This window comes from Giraffa tippelskirchi, chromosome 2 (assembly GCF_054371585.1).
Source record: "Giraffa tippelskirchi isolate mGirTip1 chromosome 2, T2T-mGirTip1v1.2.pri, whole genome shotgun sequence".
Lineage (NCBI taxonomy): Eukaryota > Metazoa > Chordata > Mammalia > Artiodactyla > Giraffidae > Giraffa > Giraffa tippelskirchi.
The window spans coordinates 33,548,523-33,561,189 of record NC_137276.1 but is presented as its reverse complement, the minus strand read 5'-3'; the positions used below and the strand labels follow the sequence as shown (position 1 = coordinate 33,561,189).

General features: G+C 46.9%; 1 protein-coding gene across 44 annotated transcripts in view; it reads right to left on the bottom strand.

Moving 5' to 3' along the window:
• Nucleotides 1-12,067, bottom strand: part of SORBS1 (sorbin and SH3 domain containing 1) — a 235,927-nt gene extending 223,860 nt beyond the window's left edge. For 39 of the 44 annotated variants that reach the window (XM_081552150.1, XM_081552025.1, XM_081552102.1 and 36 more), the window contains exon 1: nt 11,835-12,067. The gene's annotated coding sequence lies outside the window, so the exon portion shown is untranslated. Of the gene's footprint in view, nt 1-10,392; nt 10,497-11,834 lie in introns of all 44 variants that reach the window. The other 5 variants (XM_081552112.1, XM_081552091.1, XM_081551988.1 and 2 more) reach the window with 3 other exon arrangements.
• Nucleotides 12,068-12,667: the final 600 nt, after the last annotated feature.

The following is a 12,667-nucleotide window of genomic DNA, read 5'->3' as shown; positions in this document are numbered from 1 at the left end:
GTAGAAAAGGACAATCAGCAAATGAATTGTCTATTTATTTACAACATCTGACAAGGACACTGTTCATGCGCACAGCCACAGTATCCACACACATTCCAGGCAACAAGAGAAACAGGATTTCACAAGGTATGTCCTAGTGACCCTTCATACTGGGAAACCAAGCTCAAAGGTGGGCCCGCAGACAGATGGGAATAATCGATTCATGTAGGGACTTCCCTCGTGGTCCTAGTGGCTAAGACTCCACGTTCCCAAGGCATGGGACCTGGGTTCAGTCCCTGGTCAGGGAACTAGATCCCACATGCCACAACTAAAAAAAGATCCCTCGTGCCACACCTAAGACCCAGCGCAGCCAAATAAATATTAAAAAATAATAATAATCAATGTTTAAGGCATGCGAGAAATGAGGAATGAGTTTCCACATCTGGGATCAACTGAGCGCTGGTTCCTGTTACAGCTGCCATGAGCTAGAAGATCCCCCTGATGATGAAAAGTCAAAGCCCGCATGGGACTGACATGGGCAGAGCCAAGTACAGGTTAAGGTACAGTAGTCAATACTCCTCCCGCTCACTGGTGTCGGAATTCAGGCAGTATCTTTATGTCATGTTGAGAATCCAGGTTGCCAGAACAGACTCCTCACAGTCATTCCTGGGTTGGTCATGACTACACACCTGACTTCAGGTCCATCACTGGCCTCTCTCTACTATCTGCCACATGGGTTATATGCACGTCTAGAGCATCCTCACTCTCCCGACGCCCCACACACTTGTCACCCAAAACCTTCCTACTCACAACCCCAAACAAACTGGAATGCCTGCTGGGGAAGACAAGAGCCCAACCCTCTGGGTGTTAATGAGGAAATAAACTCGAGGAGGGTGGGGCCTGTGTCTACACTGTTCACTAGTATTTGTTTAATGAGTGCAATAAGACTGTGGTTATTAAAGTACTTCTTAAACAAAAGTTCCACATGTAAGCAGGGACTCACCTCACAAATGGGCACCCTCCCGTCCCTGGGGCTAACAGCAGAGCTCTCTCTCTCTCTCTTCATCCAGCAAAATGGGCTGGGTGGACATCAGATGGACCTGTCTGCAAGGCTGACCTATAGTGGGAATGCAAACCACCAAGGGATAGAAACTTCCAAGAAGAGACCAGGATCCCAATCGTCTCTTCTGCACTCCTTTGGCACATCCCTCTGCTCCATGGGTGATGGTCAACATCTGTGACCTCATCCTTCCAAGGGGGAGATGTCAGGGTGGGCGGTGCAGGGAGGACTGTTTGGGGACAGAAGAAACGGTTATGGGTAGAAGCAGACCAGGAGGAAGGGGACATCAAAAGGATTCTTGCTCCGAGTACCAGTGACCAGTATTTGGGCTTCGTGAACATGCTGGCATTTTCGCATCAGCTCACATGACCAAAGAGGCTTAGAAATACTCAGTTCTATGTCCCTCTCCAGGTGGTTGGTCAGCTCTACAAACACAGCTTCACTGGCCAATGTTCTTTTTCAACTCCACGGTTGAAAACACCCCCTTGACACTACCAGTAACTTCTGACCCTTCTCATTCTCAATATAGCCACCAGCATTAGAGTGATGACTACGTGTCAGGCACAGCTCTAAAGACTTGTGCAATCCTGTGAAGTGGGCACTATTATTTTTCTCCATTTTACAGGAGAGGCAACTGAGGTACAAACGCACAACTGATAGAGCCAGGATGAGGATTCAGGCAGCCTGAGCACAGGGATCACCCCCTTCATCACTCTGCTCCCCTATCTCACTTCCAGAAGAGGAGAGCGAAGCTCCAGCTCAGGCCCATCCAGCTGCAAGACCTTAAACTAATGGCCTTTCTGTGCCTCAGAGGTGTGTGAAGCAAGGCTGATCACAGACACCTGATCTGTGCTGTCCACAGGGCAGCCGCTAGTCTCACGTGGCTATGGAACACTTGAAATGCAGCTAGTGTGACCGAGAAACTGAATTGTACATTGTACTTCATTTTAGTAACCCACTCCAGCATTCTCGCCTGGAGAGTTCCATGGACAGAAGAGCCTGACGGGCTATATAGTCCATGGGGTCACACAGAGTTGAACACGAATAAGTGACTAGCTTTTAGTTAATTTCAACTTAGAGAGTCACATGTGGCTAGTGGCTACCATATTGGAAAATTCAACTCCAGTCTCTAAATTCTAGGATACCAGGTGCCATTTCTCTTTGGTCACTGCTATAGTCACAGAGACCAGCACAGACCCTAGCACAGCCTGTGGTTGGAGCTCAATAACTATTTGTTGGACAAATCAAAAGCAAAGGGCTTTTCAGGTGCCATAACTTCATTGCCACACAAGCATCGATTGTTCAGGTTCCCTGCCCACCGGACATCTAGCCTCAGCTTGACCAGGAGCTCAGGCCTCCCAAAGCAGATCAGGAGGGAGAGGCTCTCAAGATGAAAAACTATAGAGGCAAGTCTTCTAAAGGTTCAACAGAAATAAATCTATCTCCCTGAAATTTCCACTTACTTATCCTGGCACTTCAGCTCACAGGTCTGGGAAAACCAAAATAAGTTATGAGACAGCACTTAAACATTTTTAAAACACTATAAATACCAGATAATACCTCTAATTCATTTTCTTAATTAGTATGAGTACAAATTTAAGTTCACTGTGAGGCTGGTTAAACAATTACATGACTGAGATCTGTTTGGGGGAACAATCCCCTACTGTCAGGGCTATGGCCCAGGACTGCTGTCTCCGCTGACTTAATACATTCACATCCCCCCTCTCCATGAGCGAGCCGGAGCGTATACAGCTAAACTCCCAACCAGGGAGGGCTCGTTCTGCAAACAAGGTTTGGGGATCCTGGCAGAGCAACTCACATTTTCATATCTCCTTGATGTACACTTTCTAAGTGGAAAAATCTAAGTTTGCACACATCTCCTATGAGCTGAGGACTGTAGCAGATACAGGAGATACTAAGACAGCTCCATGCAGCCCTCACCAAGAGCCCACATCTAGAAAGAGTAAGAGGTGAAATCTGCAGACTACTTACCCCATGCAAGTCACTGAACTAGATCAGGAGAAAGACACATAAACCAAACACGATCAATTCAGTGTGACACACGCTGTAACAGACACATGTACAAAATACTGAACTAAAGAGATACCCAGAGGGACCCTGCACCGTGGCTCACACACAGCAGGCACTCAGGGCAGTGAACTGAATCAAATTTTGATCAACAGCTCAATTGAAGGCTGAGGAAACCACAATCCAGACAGGTTAAGTGACTGCTCAAGGTGACCCAGGTAGTTAGTGACTGGACATGACAGGTGGGCCTCGTCACTTACGCATCCAACAGTCTACAATCCATCTCACAGTGCTTCTTATCTGACCCCTCATGGGGAGGGAGGCAGGATCTGGCCGCTGCTTGTTATCACATCCATCTCAGAATAAACAATGGATATATTTTTGTACAATGGTATGTTGGGGATTCTCTTGAAATCTGAAGAGTTACTGTATGCATACCATCTTAGAAACATGCATCCAATCATCTAACAAACATTTCTTGGGAATATACTATGTATCAGGAGCCTGTTTAGAGGCTTGGATAAAGAGATGAAACAAACTCCTAGTCAGATCAGAACACCCACAATTATCTCTGCTCTCTCAGAACCCCAGGGATCAGGACAGCAGAGGAATCTGATTTTTAATGGAAAGGAGACAATGGCTGATGAGATATGTTAACAGATCTGAAAGACAGACAATTGCCAGGCAGTCACTGATTCAGGTTTCTGCTTCATCTGCTCTGCTGAGTACAAGCAGGGTAGAAAACCACTGAACAAATGGTGCTTAGGCCACAAAAACAGGAGCAGGCTCGGGAAGGGAAGGGGGCACCAAGGGCTGTGAGGGGAGAAGGGGAAGGGACTAGGAAGAGGGGAGCCTGCTGAAAGTTGGCGCCGGGAGCAATCAGACTCCAGGGTCCCTCCTGCAATCTGCTCAGTCTGGCGACCTCCCTCCCTGGGCCAGCAGGACATGAAGGATCACAGTTTAGGCAAATTACACCAGACTCTCTGATTCTGATTCAGACACAGCTGAGGGAGAGACACAGCTGAGGGAGGTAGGGAAAGCGGGGAGCAACTTTTAGAAAACAGACGGACAGAGTGAAAGTCTGCATACCAACCAGGGTACCCTGCCTCCTTCCCCACCAAGGCTCCTAGAAGGAACAACACACAGCCTGTTACACCCCTCAGGCACACTCCTCTCCAGGAACACCCAACATTCCCCAAGAAAAGATCTACAGACACCAGTATTTAGGTGTCTCCAGTGAAAAAAGGGGAGGCTCTCTACTGAATGACCCTACAATGAGGTTCACAAGCCCCCTTCCTTGTCCCACAGATCCTCAATCAGCATCTTGGTGTCCACTCTTAAAATATAAACCGTTAGGGATCAGCATGCATGGAAAGATGGTCCCAAGGGAAAATACAGTAAACAAAAAAAGCAGAAAAGGGGACTTCACAGAAACAAAGACAACACAGGAGAAGCAGAAAAACAGCAAAAACAAACAAAACACAACATATATAAGTTAATTCATTGCACCCATGAAGCAAGAACAAGATGCTATTTACAAAAAGAAAAATGAGTCTTCAGAGAACTAGGAAATTGTAGAAAGTAAAAAGTGCAAAAATGTTTCAAGCAAAACCATGAAAGCATAAATTAAAAATTCAAAAGGATTATTAAAGATAAAGCTGAAGGTGTCTCTCAAGAAGTAAAACAAAAGTAAAATGGAAAACAATAAAAGATTTTAAAGTTACAAACTTGATCCAGGATGTCCAACATCTAAGTAATGGGAGTTCCAAAGACAAAACACAAAAAAGGAGAAAAGGAAATTAACAGAGAAAAATATAAGAAAATGTCCCCAAAATGAAGAGTGTGAGTCTTCAGATCAAAAGAACACACCAAGGACCCAGCATAATAATTTTCAAAGTAAGAACAATCCAAATACAGGGAAAGGGAGAGGATTCTAAAACTTTCAGCAAAAAAAAAAAGGTTATCCATAAATGATCAAGAATCAGAATAGCATCCAAATTTTGACGTCAATATTGGAACCTAGGAGACAATGGAGCCATGCATTCAAATTCTAAGGGAAAATGGCTTTCAACCTAAAATTCTAAACAAATCAAATCACCAATCAAATGTGAATGCAGAATAAGAACAGTTCAGACAAGCAAGTTTGAGGTGACTGACTTGTACAGACCCTTTCTCCAAAACTCCTGAGGAATAAATCAAGAAACAGGAAATGGAGGCTCCAACCAGAGTAAAGTGAGGGAATCCCCAGGATGAGTCATGCCCCAGGCCTAGAAGTCAGTCAGCTCGGGATAAAGGGGAGTAATGGAGGCCTCTGGAAGTGAGACCTCCAAGGGAAAAAAGACTGCAGTAAAAGAAAAAGGAACATGTATATAAAACACAGAGGTTTTCAAAAGCCTCTCAGAAACTCTGGGAATCAGTAATAACCACAAAGGAAACTAAATAAATAGGAAAAAAGCCATCATTAACTCAAAAAAATGTATAAGAAATTTCATTATAGTACAACTATAAGGCTCAGCCAGGAACTCTATTTACACAGTCAAAATAATATAAGTATTGACTATCAGTGTAACAAAAAACTGTGACTGACCACACTGGAAGGACATGAAGGAAACCAAGTACGTGGGGAGAAGAGAGAAGAGGGGAATAAGGGCTCCTCTAATCCACAGCAGGACAATAGTACTATCAGCAGAAACAGCTAAAAGGCCTGGAAGTGACTATGGTAGGCAAAGTAATGGCCCCTCCAAGATGAAGATGCCCATATCCTAATCCCCAAACCCACAAACATGTTATCAATAGATGGCAAAAGGGAATTAAGGTTGCAAGTGTCAGTAAGGAGGCTAATCAAATGAACTTCAAACAGGGAGATTATCCTAGATTATCCAGGTGAGCCCAGAATTAACCACAGGGTCCTTAAAAGTGGTAAAGGGAAGGGGAAGGCAGTCAGGAAGGTGTGACTATGTTAGAAGGTCAGTGATGGATGGAAGTACTCAACTGGCCATTTCTGGCTTTGAAGATGTTGAAAGCGGGCCATGAGCCAAGGAATGCAGGCAGCCTCCAGAAAGTGGAAGTCGCAAGGAGGAGAATGCAGCCCTGGCACCATCTTGACTTTTACCCAGTGAGACCCTTTTCAGAGTCTAAGCCAGAGAGCTGTAATTTAAATTTGTGTTGCTTTAAAGCCCCTGCGTTGGTGATAATTTGTTCCTGCAGCAACAGAAAATCATGTTCCATGACTAGCCCTGAGGAGTGGATCATCAGGATAAGGAGTGACACAGCCTTCTTCCTAAGTCTTGCAGTGTTATTTTACTTTTAAAATCATATATATGACTTTGATACAAATTAAATTTTAATTTTAAAAGAACTGAAACACACATTCTCTCTTGCCATAGCTCATAATCCAGTAGAGAAAACAGGGCCCCGGCTACTGCTAATAGGCAAACACGGGAAGAAAGCACCTCTTTGAGATGCGAGGACATCTGAAAGGAGTAGGCGTTCACCAGGCAAAGGAGAAACAGGCCTTCTGGAGAGGGATCAAAGACCAGGGGGAACATGAAACAGTTCTGAATGATGGCACATCAGTGGGTCTCACAGAGTCAGCAGGAAAGGCTGGGTGGACAGTTCCCAACACCACAGGTGTAACATCTGCCCCACTGCTGGCTTCTCTGACTGGGGTGGGGGACTTGCTGTGCATATTTAGGGCTGGTGTGGACAAGAGAAGACCCCAAACACAACATTTTCCTGGAACATCAATTGTACCCAACAGTGAAGTGTTTTAAATGCTTTTACACCAAAACCAGCACAGATGTATTACACAAGACAAAACTCATGTGAATTTTTAACATAAAAATTGGTGACTTCTTGTTTGAGAGGCCCACTGTAGACACTAAGCTATGTGCTGACCGCTGAGCATCAAGATTCAACCTTCTCTATAATTATTACAAGAAGCAGAAGAAAGGTTAAAGTGCAATAGCATGCATCCATCAAAGCACCTGGGACTTCATACCAGCAACCTCTCAAGGGCTGCCTACCCTTCCTGTGTTGGGTCCCAACATGAATAGGAAAGTTGAGAAGCATCTCATTCTTTTCCAAAGTGGTCTGGGTCCCACCATTGCTGGGTGACTTAGCTCTGCCTGGGGAAACAAAAAAAAACTACCACACTGAATGTTTCCTACATATCTTCTCTCGGTCATAAGCCTGTCCATCTTTCTCCCATTCCCCCTCTAAAGATTGCCAGGATCACTGATAAAACCCCAGCTCAACCATCAGCACCTCCGACCCTTTATAGCACAGGCCTCTGCTAGAGAATACATTGCAGACAGTCTTTCCGTAGAAGGAAGTCAAGAAATAGGGCACATCTCTTGGGAGAGGGTGTCCCTTGTGTCCACAAACAAGGGTGGAAACTTTTTCTATTGTTGTAGCTGTTTTTGTTATAAAAACAATAATATCCACGTGACAGTGAACTGGGAAATTTTTTTTCTGTAAAGAACGACTACTGACCACAGAGGAGAATCAGAGAGGGAAAAAAAAAAAAAAAAATATATATATATATATATATCAATGGAAGGCCACAGAGAAGTAAAAAGCAATTTAATTGGGTTTGGTTTGTTTTTTTGTGTGTAAAACACATACACACATTCAAAAAAAGTGAACTCAACTGATTTCAAACGGAGAGGATGAGATTTTAATAATACCTTAAATATATTAAAATATACCACAGTTATGTCACTGACAGAAAATAAAAGATGGGAGAGGAGATCAAAGAAAAAGATAAAATAGAGGAGAGAAAAAGAAATGGATAAAGGGGGATATGGGAGAAAAAGGACAGGAAGACAGCAAGACACAGGGACAGACAGACAGACATGAGTAACCACACACAAAAAGAAGAACAACTAAAGGATTCACAGAGACACTTCCTAGACCAAAATAAATGACACTGCATATGCCAGGGTAGGCTTGGGCTATAGACTTCAAAGTATTATCACCTTTTATCCTTGCCTTCGAATGGTTAATAATCTGGCCAACCACTGTTCACAGCTCTTTAATTGCTCATTTAAACATTCTGAGGCTTAGCTCAGGTCAAGGGCCAGAAGCTCCCTCCAGACAATCCACAGTCAAGCAAATCATTTACCTCCAAGTATCTCCTCTACAAAGGGAGTACGTGAAACACTCTTACACAAACCACCATCTCAGAAAATGTACAAAGCACCAATGAGAGACAGGAGAAAATGCTGTTTGCATTGAAAAGAAATTCCATGGAAAACTTTTGTTTTGCATTAAAACAAAAAACCCAGAACTGGTACTTCAGCAGAACGGGTTCCCACCTCAGCATTCTCCAGCATCACTCCCAGCACATCTGACTTTTCACATGTTCAAGTTCTGCCTGCCCCACTGGCTTCAAAGGCCTGAGTCGGCTCTGAAACCAAACACTGCAAGCTGAGGGTCAACAGAGAGATCCCAGGGGACTGACTCCCAAGTCAGTCCCAGCCCTGCCGGGACTCTCTGTCCATCCTCCTCAATGATTGTCTAAAGCAAGCTTCTCCTTACTTGACTCTAAGGGCTGCAGAAATCTGCTATTTCACAGCTGATAGAGCCTCCCCCTTCCAGCTCCATCTCTTTTTCCTTCAAGTCAGGTGTCTATGTTTTCCCCTTCCTTACCTGACCAGCCCCCAACCTCCTACGTGGTCTGTTTCCCCAACCTCTCCCTTCTGCCCCTAATCTCTCCTTGCTCTTCTCTACCCTGTCTTAGTATCATTGCTCTCAGAGAAAGAGGGGGCATAGGAGGCATATCTAGAACACAAAACCTAGAATTAATCCACCTGAGTTTCTGCCTAGCTCTGTCTCTTGCCAGCTGTTTGACCTTGAACAAACACCCAAGCCACACAACCCCTCAAATTCCCCAGTGAGGGGGATGAACCTGGCAACCACAGAGGTCTTGTCCAACTCTCAGGTCCTAACTATTCAACACCCACCTGTATAACCATAAATAAAGCAGTGAATTAAACATACACAGGGAGAGAGAATGAATTATAGAAATTCCCTTTCCTCAGCATTCTGTCACCCCAGCTAGTGTCCCCAACCAACCCCCTACACTGAGGGGCTGTACCTCACTCTGAGCCGTTCGAGCTCTAAATTACTTAGACACAGCAAAGCCTCCCCCAATCACACTAATCAAGGAACAGATGAATCTGAATATCCAACAGAAGTCTGAGTCCTGGAATGTTTCTTTCATGGCATCGAGCAATACTGTGAATTTAACATCAGCTTTAGCAAACAGAAAAGAATCTAAAAATGCCATCGAAAACTGTCTTGTGAATCTAAGAACAGTTATGTGTCGGGAACCCTGGAAAATGATCTACTCCTAAGCCCTCCACTTTCCCAACAAGGGCAGAGGCCCAGAGAGCAGAAGCTACAAACCCAAAGCCCAGTGCAGATCCATGCCCGGATCAAAGCCAGAGGTCCTGCTTCTGGCCCAGAGGACTTTCACCAAAGCTTTCTGAGACTATCCGTTTCCTTTTTCAGAGAGAGAGAGGTTAAACCCCAAATTACCAGTGAGTTCTCTCTACAACAAATCTATTTCCAAGTCCAGGGAAGCAGACCAGAGCTAAGTTTGGATAGCCAGATGATTACTAATACTGCCTAACAAGCTTTCTTTCCTGAACCCTGCCCATTCATTCTCTGCAGAGAAAACCCCAGATTCTGCTATCTATATGGAACTCTGTTTTGGAGAAGTGAGAAGCGGAGACCCGTACAGTTCTTTGTTCTGACACTAAGAAGTATCTGCTTTCCCATAACTCCTACCTCACCTTCCAATATTCCAAGTACCTTCAGAAAAGTTCATATAAACTCTCCAACCAAAATAAAAGAAAGCAGGAGGTGACAGGAGGAAAGGTCCAACAGAGGGTGGGAGTGTAACAGACAGTGGGTGTGTAACAGACGATGATAATACCCTCCCAGCTCTTCACCCTAAGGGTAGAAAGCATCTCTTTTCAGCTACTAATACCCAGCCGGGAAGTCACCAGAGATAGTGCCACTTAGCGCCCTCCAGCAGAGAAATGAGCTCTCTGCAACCCCTGGAGAACTAACCCTTTCCTAACCATCCACTCTAACAGTGCCCAGGACAGAGGTACCAACAGACCAATCCTCCCCTGCCCTGCCCTCTCACCAAGAGCCTGAAACATCAGAGCTCTGATGGCAAGGAGCTATTTAAGGCAGCATCAAGAGGGTGGGGCAGAAAATTGAAGGCAATATCCTCCTCCTCCACCCCTCCCTCCCTCACGGCCAACACACACACACACCCCTCTGGCTCCATAGACAGCCATTAACCTCACCTATGTCTCTAAGGTCTGGAGATCTGGAGTCCCCAAATGTTCAGCATGTGTTTTCCGTCACTGAGGCTACTCCACCCCTCTCTCTTCGACCACCACCAAGCCACCTTTCCAATCAAAAACACAAAATTTAATTTAGAGTTTAAAAACCAAGGAGAGGCTTGGAGATAGACAAGCCTTCCATGGCCTTCAGTTAGGAAAGAAAAAGGGCGCCCAGGGTGGGGTGATGTCAGAGGCCTGACAAGCTAGATAGGCTGCGTGCTATCTCTAAATGAACCTCCCTCCTATTGATGGTGAAATCAATTCGAGCAATTTCGGCAGGTCGGCCCTGTGACAAGAGGGGCATCCCAGCGCTCAGTTTACAACAAAAATCCAAAGGCTCAGCCAGAACATGCTGGGAAAATCCAGGGTCTGGATAAAACGAGCTACACTCAGTGGGATCCTTTCTGCTTTTATGTAGCAATGTAATAGCGTAATAAATTCTGTCTGCCTGAGGAAAGCATGCACTGGTGAATTTCAAAGCCATCTTAAGACAGCGGATGCACCGGGATGCAGAATTCAACAGCACATTCCCTCGTGGAAAAAAAAAAAAACAACGTAATGATTTCAAGCTTGTTTCTCCCTCTATCTTGAACGGCGCTAGCGCTTATCAAGGAAGCCACCTCGGAAAGCAGCCAGAGGAGAGCTGGGGATGCCTGGGGAATTTGGAGAAAGGAGTCGCTTTCTGTTCATCTCGGTGAGGAGCTGGCTAGCAAGAAGCTGCAGTCACTCTGAGGGATGAAGAATGAAGCATGGCCGGATGAGCAGGCACCGGCATCCCCGGACACAGACACACGTACCCGCTCATTCTGACGGGTCCTAGGCCAGGCCGATAGTCCTTGCTCTCCTCCCGCCGCCCTCTTCTCCAGAGGGATGCTAATGAATGAACACACCTGAGAAGCCTCCATCCTGCCGCCCGCTCCCTCCTTCCTCTGGCTGCTGCAGAGGAGCCCCTCCTCGGTCGTTTCACTTTACAGCGTAAACCCACTCGAGCTTTGATGTCTCCTCCACCCACCCATATTGCAGCCAGCCTGAAGCAAGCGGACGTTTTCCTCCTTGCAGAGGCCTCCTTGCAGAACGCACGTACCCCCACCCACCACAAAAAAAAAAATCTGAAATATCCGAAACCCCGGCACACTGGGGAACTTTCCCTTAAAAACTGAGGATCCACCAAGCAGGCAGGAAGGAGGGTTCGACCGAGGGGGGCCACGGCTTTCCCCGCGACCACGGGGGATGCTCTGGGGGAAGGGGTCCCCCAAGTCCTTCCAACAGCTGGCCCTTTAAACGCACCTCCTCCGAGCGTTAGACAAAGACACCGCCCGCGGGGGCCGGGCTGGCGCACGCCCCCGGCGACCGTGCTGGCGATCAAGCAAGCGCCGGCCGAGGGGCGGCTGGCGCGGGCTTACCTTACGGGTCTCCGGGCTGGCGGGCCGGCGGCGCGCGTCCTGCCCCACTCGCACTACACGCTGCAGTTGGCCCCGCTCTGTTTTTCTGGGACTCGGCGCTGACTTCACCGACACTCCGCGGCCGGCCAATGGGCTGCGGCGGCCGCCCCCTTATTAGCATGCGTCTGGAACCGTCCACTCCCGCGGCGCCTGGGCGGCGGGCGGTGCTAGGGGGCGGTGCCGGGCTCCGCAGTGACAGGAAGGGGCGTGTGCGCCAATAGGAGGCGTTGAAGCGCCCTCCCCGCCCCGCCCCGCTGCATTGTGAGCCGGGCGCGCGGGCCCGCGGACCTCCGGCCGAGAACGTGCGCGCGGTCCCAGTAACCATTTTTTGTCCTGTGCGGCCTCGGGCTGGGCCGGAAGGTGGCCCGGCGCGCCCTCTGATTCTTCTGAGGGATCGTCCCAGGGGAGCTGGGAAGGATTCTTAGGCATTAAAAAAAAAAAAATGCTAACCTCTCTTGAGTGCATATAACTTAACCCCTGTGCCCCAGTTTGCTCATCTTTAAAATGGTCTAACAGCCAGTACCTATTTCGTAGGACACAGAGAAGATGAATATAGTTAACGTATGTAAAGCGCTTCCCAGGTGGCGCTAGTGGTAAAGAATTTTCCTGCCAATGCAGGAGACAAAAGAGACACGGGTTCAACCCCTGAGTTGGAAAGTTCCCCTGGAGGAGGGCATGGCAACCCACTCCAGTATTCTTGCCTGGAGAATCCCATGGACAGAGGAACCTGGCGGGCTACACAGTCCACTGGGTCGCAAAGAGTAGGACACGACTGAGGCAATTTAGCGTACACA